This window comes from Sceloporus occidentalis, unplaced genomic scaffold (genome assembly GCF_023333645.1).
Source record: "Sceloporus occidentalis isolate IW3139 unplaced genomic scaffold, rSceOcc1.0.p SCAF_7, whole genome shotgun sequence".
Lineage (NCBI taxonomy): Eukaryota > Metazoa > Chordata > Lepidosauria > Squamata > Phrynosomatidae > Sceloporus > Sceloporus occidentalis.
Window position 1 is genome coordinate 55,390,489 of NW_028316987.1, and position 6,800 is coordinate 55,397,288.

Consider the following 6,800-nt stretch of genomic DNA (forward strand, 5'->3'; position numbering starts at 1 on the left):
GGTATGGAGCCACATGGCTGGTTCACAGCAGCTTGAGTTTCTGGGCTTGCTTTTCTTGAGGAATTAATGTGAAATTTGAGTTTGACATCACTGATGAAAAAGCAGGATAATAGTTGTGATGCAAGGAAATGGTATGGTGATACACACTGAAACTCAAATAATGTGAAATGGAGATGCTTGTTACAATTTTCAAGACCATTTTCAGTTTTTGGACCTAAAAGTGAGTACTAGCTTTGAGGGCAAGGGGAGATATAGCCTCCTGCACATTTAAAATACTTTTGGGCTTTTCATAAGGCCAGGATTCAATGGAAATGCGTATTTGTTTCTTGTAGAACAAACACACGGAGAACAGGGAATCTGCTGGTACAGTGTGTTTGTGTGTGTGTATACCAGTGCTTCTCAATTATTTTCTGTCATGCCCCCCCTAGGAAGAAGAAAACATTTTGCGCCCCCCCGCGCGACTGTAAATAGTATAATTTGTCTATAAAATGCCCCCCTTTACGGAGCCTCGCGCCCCCCCTGGGGGGGCCCGCCCCACTATTTGAGAAGCACTGGTGTATACACACAGTGAGAGAAAAAGAATTAATGAGAATTACTTGCCATAGCAAGTAACAAGAAGAGTTACTGAGAAAAGGCCCATGAGAACAAATATCCTTGGTGATGCTCCATGGCAGTCTTGTTTTTATGTTGTAGTACCAGTGCCATCTTCCAATAATAGGGGCAAATCAATTATATTATCAAGAAAAATCAATTATTTTATGAATTAACTTGCTCACAAAAGGGACAACTAAATTGCACTTATTTTTTAACAGAAATTATTAACTTCAGTTGGAATTTCAGCATTAACATAAGCTATTAAGTAATTAAATGAGCTCCAGTGCTAAAGAGCCAACAAATTCTAGATACACTGTTGATTTATTTTACTGTATTTTATTTTAATATTTTAAATAAATTATTGTATTATTTATTGTAGTTTAATACATTCCACAAGACATGCACACATGTTTTGGACAGAGAAGGTCCGTTTCCTACCCACCCTTTTCCCCCTTCTCATCCTCTGTACAATCACATCCCCATCAATTTTAATCATACAATCTCCCTTCCATCGTATCTTCCATCTCCATCTTCAGCTTCCCATCACTCTTACCCACCAAACTTTCCTCAAACCCCCCTCACTCCCATCCCATCCCTATCCCTTCTTTTAATCTTCCCATTAAAGCACTTCCTTGCCTACTTTTCTATTATATTTATTTACTTCACCCTAAACACCCCATCTTCTTCCACCCTGGCTTAGTATAACAAATGTTGACTTTCATTTCCTTTATCACTTATATAATCTTACAATAACTTACAACTACCAAACTCTTGTACTTAACCATTAAATAATTTTTAAAAACCCAGATCAAATCATCTTCCTGGATGATTATAGTGTACATTTAAATCATACACAAAATCACTATTTTATATATTACTTCTTACCAGCTATAAACTCATTTTAATTCTAAATACTTATCACTGCAATATCTCCCCATTGTTCTGGAGTCAAAAGAATAGACAAAAGGTGACTCTACTCTGTAGAAGTAATGCAGTTTGACACCACTCTAGCTGTCTTGTCTGCATCCTACAGACTCCTAGGATTTGTAGTTTTGTAAGGCACTAGCACTCTTTGGTAGAGAAAGCTAAAGATCCTGTAAAACTACAAATTCCAGAATTTCATAGGAGGGAGCTACAGCACTTACAGTTGTGTCAAACCGCATTATTTCAACAGGGTAGATCAGTGATGGCGAACCTATGGCACGTGTGCCTGAGGTGGCACTCAGAGCCCTCTCTGTGGGCACACATGCTGTTGCCCTAGCACAGAGTTTGCCAGAGTTTCTTACTAGAAAGCCAGAGAGACGTGGCACTTCGCAATAAATAAGTGGGGTCTGGGTTGCAGTTTGGGCACTCGGTCTGTAAAAGGTTCACCATCACTGGTGTAGATGCACCCAAAGGCTCAAGAGATTTAAAAAAACCCCAGCTTTGTTGTTGTCAGTGAATTACAACAAGGTTCTGTTGGCCTCCTCACTCCTCTCTTTCAGCTGGTAGGTGTAGGCCTTTTTATTCTGGTAGATCCTTGGCAGAAGAGGCTTCATACTCTCTAAAATAGTTTTAATGAGTAATTATACACATGTTAGGAGAGGCTGAAGCAGTTTCTTTTGCCTCAGGCTACCAGGAAGGGCACAATTCTGTTCCTCTTCTCCTCTCCTGCTGAGTTAACTGTGTGCAAATGACTTTTGTACATTAAATTGTTTGCAACAATGTAGGATTAAGGGAGAAAGTGGAGGAGGAAAGAGAAACTGAGACATTTTAAAAGCACCTGAAAAAGTGTCCCTACCAAATTGGAGAGTATTCAATTTTAATGGGATTGTACTTTTATCCTTTTTAAAAATATATATGTTTAAAATGTACCGTACTTTAAAATGTACTTGAATGGAATTGTTTGTTTAATTGTTTTTAATTTTATATTACTGTAATAGCATTTGGGGGGCTGTTTCTTGCTTTCAGGAAGACGTAAACCATCTTGGGTTTTGTGTAGGGTGAAAGGCAGGATATTAAATAAATAAATAAATAAACAAACAAACAAACCTTCTTGAAGCACCTTTCTCATATTTTAAAAAGCACAAGGAATGGGGACAGCAGAATCAGGAGAATAGCCCCTGGCTATGTTCTGATCGCATGTGCACATCATTGCCAATAACAACATTGTCAAAGATCTCTGGAGATGCTATGAGGTTTCAGAGGATACCTGCACTGATGTGTGCTGGCTATCAAACATGGCAACATGATCATTCTCACTTGGCTGCTTTCCTACCCTGCCTCCCACTGACTGCTACCAATTTTGAGTAGATTGCTCTCCTTCTCACTTTGTCCTTATGACAACCTTGTCATGTAGATCAGGTTGCGATGGTAACAGGCCCAAGGCTTAGAGAGCTTAGAAAGAACTGGGATCTAAATATCCCAAGTCCTAGTCCGATACTGTATAACCAGTACACCATGCTGGTTTTACTGGTTTGTAAATTAGTTACCACAGTAATAAGGGCATTTAAGCAGTGGCCTATTTATTCACTAGTCAACCTAATAAAAATCAGTGATGCCATTGAACGTCTGGGAACATCTTTCTATGTCAGAATCTTTTGTTTTAAAAAGCAGAAACAAACAAAAACCCTTTGCATTAGAAGCAGCACTGCAGCCTCTAGGTGGCACTCCAAATTAAAACAATTCACATCTTTACCATCTGTGTACAGAGAATAGGAGTGATATAATTTGTCTTCATAGCAGCAAAGAAATCAGCTGCTGGTTCCCCTCTAGGAGAGTTGTTTTGAAAATAGAATCACAGAATCCTAAAATATCATAAAGCTGGAAGGGACCTCATGGCCAACTCCTTGTTCAGTGCAGGATCTCCAGCTAGAGCATCCCTAGCTGTCCAGCCTCTTTTCAAAGATGTCCAGAGGAGATCCCACCGAGGCCATTGAATCATAGAATCATAGAATCACAGAATCGTATAGCTGTCTGACCCTGTCATAGAATAGAGTTGGAAGAGACCACAAGGGTCATCCAGTCCAACCCCCTGCCATGCAGGAAATCACAATCAAAGCATCCCCGACAGATGACCATCAAACCTCTATTTAAAGACCTCTAAGGAAGGAGACTCCACTACACTCTGAGGGAAAGTTTTGTAAATCATCTGTGGTCATTACTTTTGTTTTCTTAGTGTTCAACTGTAAACTTGCCTTTGCACTTCCTTCCTTGACTTTCTTCAGTAATCATTTCAAGTATTTGCTATTTTCTTACACATGGGTCACTATTTTCTAGCAATATTCAACTGTCTTTAACCTATTCTCCTTCACCAGCATAAGTCAGCAACAGAATTCTGGCCATAGTATGCCTAGCACAAAAATTAACAAACTCTTTGGAACTAGTTCTCATACAGGAGCCATGCACAAATGCCTCTCAGGGCCTTTGTTTCAAACTGTGCCCCATCCAGTCCTCCAGTCACCTCAGCTGTAACCACAGACACACAAAAATAAAGCCAAAACCAGGTTTCTTGCTTCTAGAGGCCTGCAGGAGAGGGTGCTTCTGCTGTTATTTTGCCACTTTAATGCCAATATGGCTCATGGTTATTACTGGCCATTAAAGTTTTTTCCCCACCCACACCTGTCACAGAGGTTTATATTTGTGTGTGCACGCCAACTGTTTGCTCATTTGTGTAGTGGACATCTGTTGCTGCACTTTACCATGCATCCTGTTTACATCAGCCCCAAAGATTTGGAAAGTTACTTTTTTTAGACTATAACTTTTTAAAGACTAAACACACTCCGTACTTCCAGTCACTATGGCCACTTTTCCTTGATACCTTTATTTTGGATTTCTGCATCTGACCCATCTTTTACATGTGCAATTAATTGCTATTGAGACAGGGTCAGACAGCTGCACATTTCTCCCAACTCTACTCATGTTTCTTTACTGTACATCACACCCACACAAAAAAACAACCCGCCTCCAAAGGATTAGATATCCCAGTTACATAAATCTAGGTAGAGAAGGAAAAGTTAACCTTCACCCTCCAGGATCTTTTAATTAAATGTAATTACCGTTGTCTCACAGCCTTTGATTTAGGGCTAGCTAATTTTTTGGTCTTTCTTCCCACAGTTCTTACATAAAATGGTGTAATTCAATACAGGCTAATGTAAATACCTTCCCATATATAACAACAACGATGATCTGCTGTGTAACATTAGGCTTGAATATGAGCCTATTCTGTCATTCTAAAGTGTTCCACATTTCACTGTCTCATTAATTAACTGACCTATAGAGTAGGTGTATATAATAAGATGGTAAGTAATAAAATGTGACTACTAACTTCCCTAAACATGGAGTTAACCATTATCCTTATACTGTCAAGATTAAACTATAGTAGTTCCCATTTTAGGGCTGTTCTAGTCACCGAAGTAGCTTAGCAAACAAATAAAGGCTGACATTTTGGAAAGGTCTAAGAAAACACATGTTATATAACATCAAAGAATGTGGCATTTGTGTAGATCAGATATAAAAACTTAAGAAGCTGATGTAAGGATGTGGAATATTTAAAATTTAAGGCATTTTATATATATCATATGGAACAGAGGGGGAAAGATTGATAACAGAAATAATTTTAAAATCTTTAGTTCTGTATAAACCTCACAAAGCGTAGCCTGGGCATTATTTTCTTTCATAATGCATCACTGGATCTTTTAAGAAAAGAATGTACAAGCTGATGTTTATCACATTTTTCACAGAATGCAAGGACCATTCATTTAAATGAGATTCACTTCTAAGTATGCATGTGTTAGAACACAGCATCAACCAACATTAACAAGCTGTGCCTAAAGAAACATGGTCAATAAAAGCTGATTTACCATCAGGTGATTGTTGCTTTTTCATAAACAAACTGTGTACCCATTTGCTTGTGACTATTGTGCAGCGTTAGGACCTGGTTTTTACAAAGCAGGTCCGGTCCCTGACAACGGCAAACAAACACTAAATCTGTGACCAAAGGTTGGCACACATTTGTTACCACACCCAGTTACCTCTGTGCTAGCCACCCAGTTTGTTTTTTAAAAAAACTATTTATACCTGAACAGATTGTTATTTATTTTCTTTCAGAGAAAATTATAATCCCTGATCATAGTACATGCTGAAATGACTGATAAGCGCTGCTTAGGCTGATTTCTTTGGAAAGATGGTGCCATTGTGACTGTCTCTTGTTGCTTATCCAATTGACCTAATGACCCAGCAAGAAACTCCATGCTCTTAAATAGTGTGCAGTTCTGTGCAGTGCTATAACACACTAGGATGAAAAATCCTGGTGCAATGGAGAATTGCCTAATTTTATGTAATGTATGCATGTCTCGACATGACAAGACCTGACTTAAACTGTGAAAAGGTGAAATTGCCTGCTTCATGCACTGCTTACCTCATTTAGCTGGACCTGTAGAGCTGAGAGCAGGAAGAGCAGGCTTTGCCCCAAAGACAAAAATTACACATTCTTCCTTGTTATATTAGGTTAGGGTTTTGTAAATAAACAAGGTGTCTAAATCCCAGCAACATCTGGGGTAAAGGGTTTTTTAGTTGTGCTCTGACAACTTGTTGCATGCATTTATCAGTATCTATCAACTCATTAATTGTATTCACTTCTTCACATTGTATCATTTGCTACAAATGCTATATGGTAGCTATATGGCAGAGCTATACAGGTGGTATAATGAATCAACATTCAACACAGTTGTATGGCTGTCTGTAGGTAGATACAGAGGTAACCTTTCATAATGAAAGACCCAGAATGATTACCATTTAAACTACTGAGTATACACATTCATATCAAAGTTATGGTGGTCCACCCAGTCTGTTTTCTCTCACAACATTCCAGTTGGGACGGTTCAACCAAGAGAGAGTAGCAGGTGTGAGATCACCCAATAAGCTTCTTGAGAGGCTCCCCATTCATAGGGCTCTTTCATACTTAGAGGAATTACAGCACTATGATTGGTTGCATCCTTTGGTATCAAGGGGTTTGTTGTTTAATGAAGCACGAGAGCTCTGTTTGAGAATTATCAATAACTTCAACTGCAGACCCCAAGGTTTGGTAAGATGGAATCATAGTAGTTAAAAGTAGAATCATAATGCTATAATTGGTGTAAGTATGAAAGAGCGGGAAGTGCTATAGCAGTGTGGTTTGAAAGGGTCCCTAGTTAACACTAAAATTCAACTTTCCTTTTTCTCAGTTG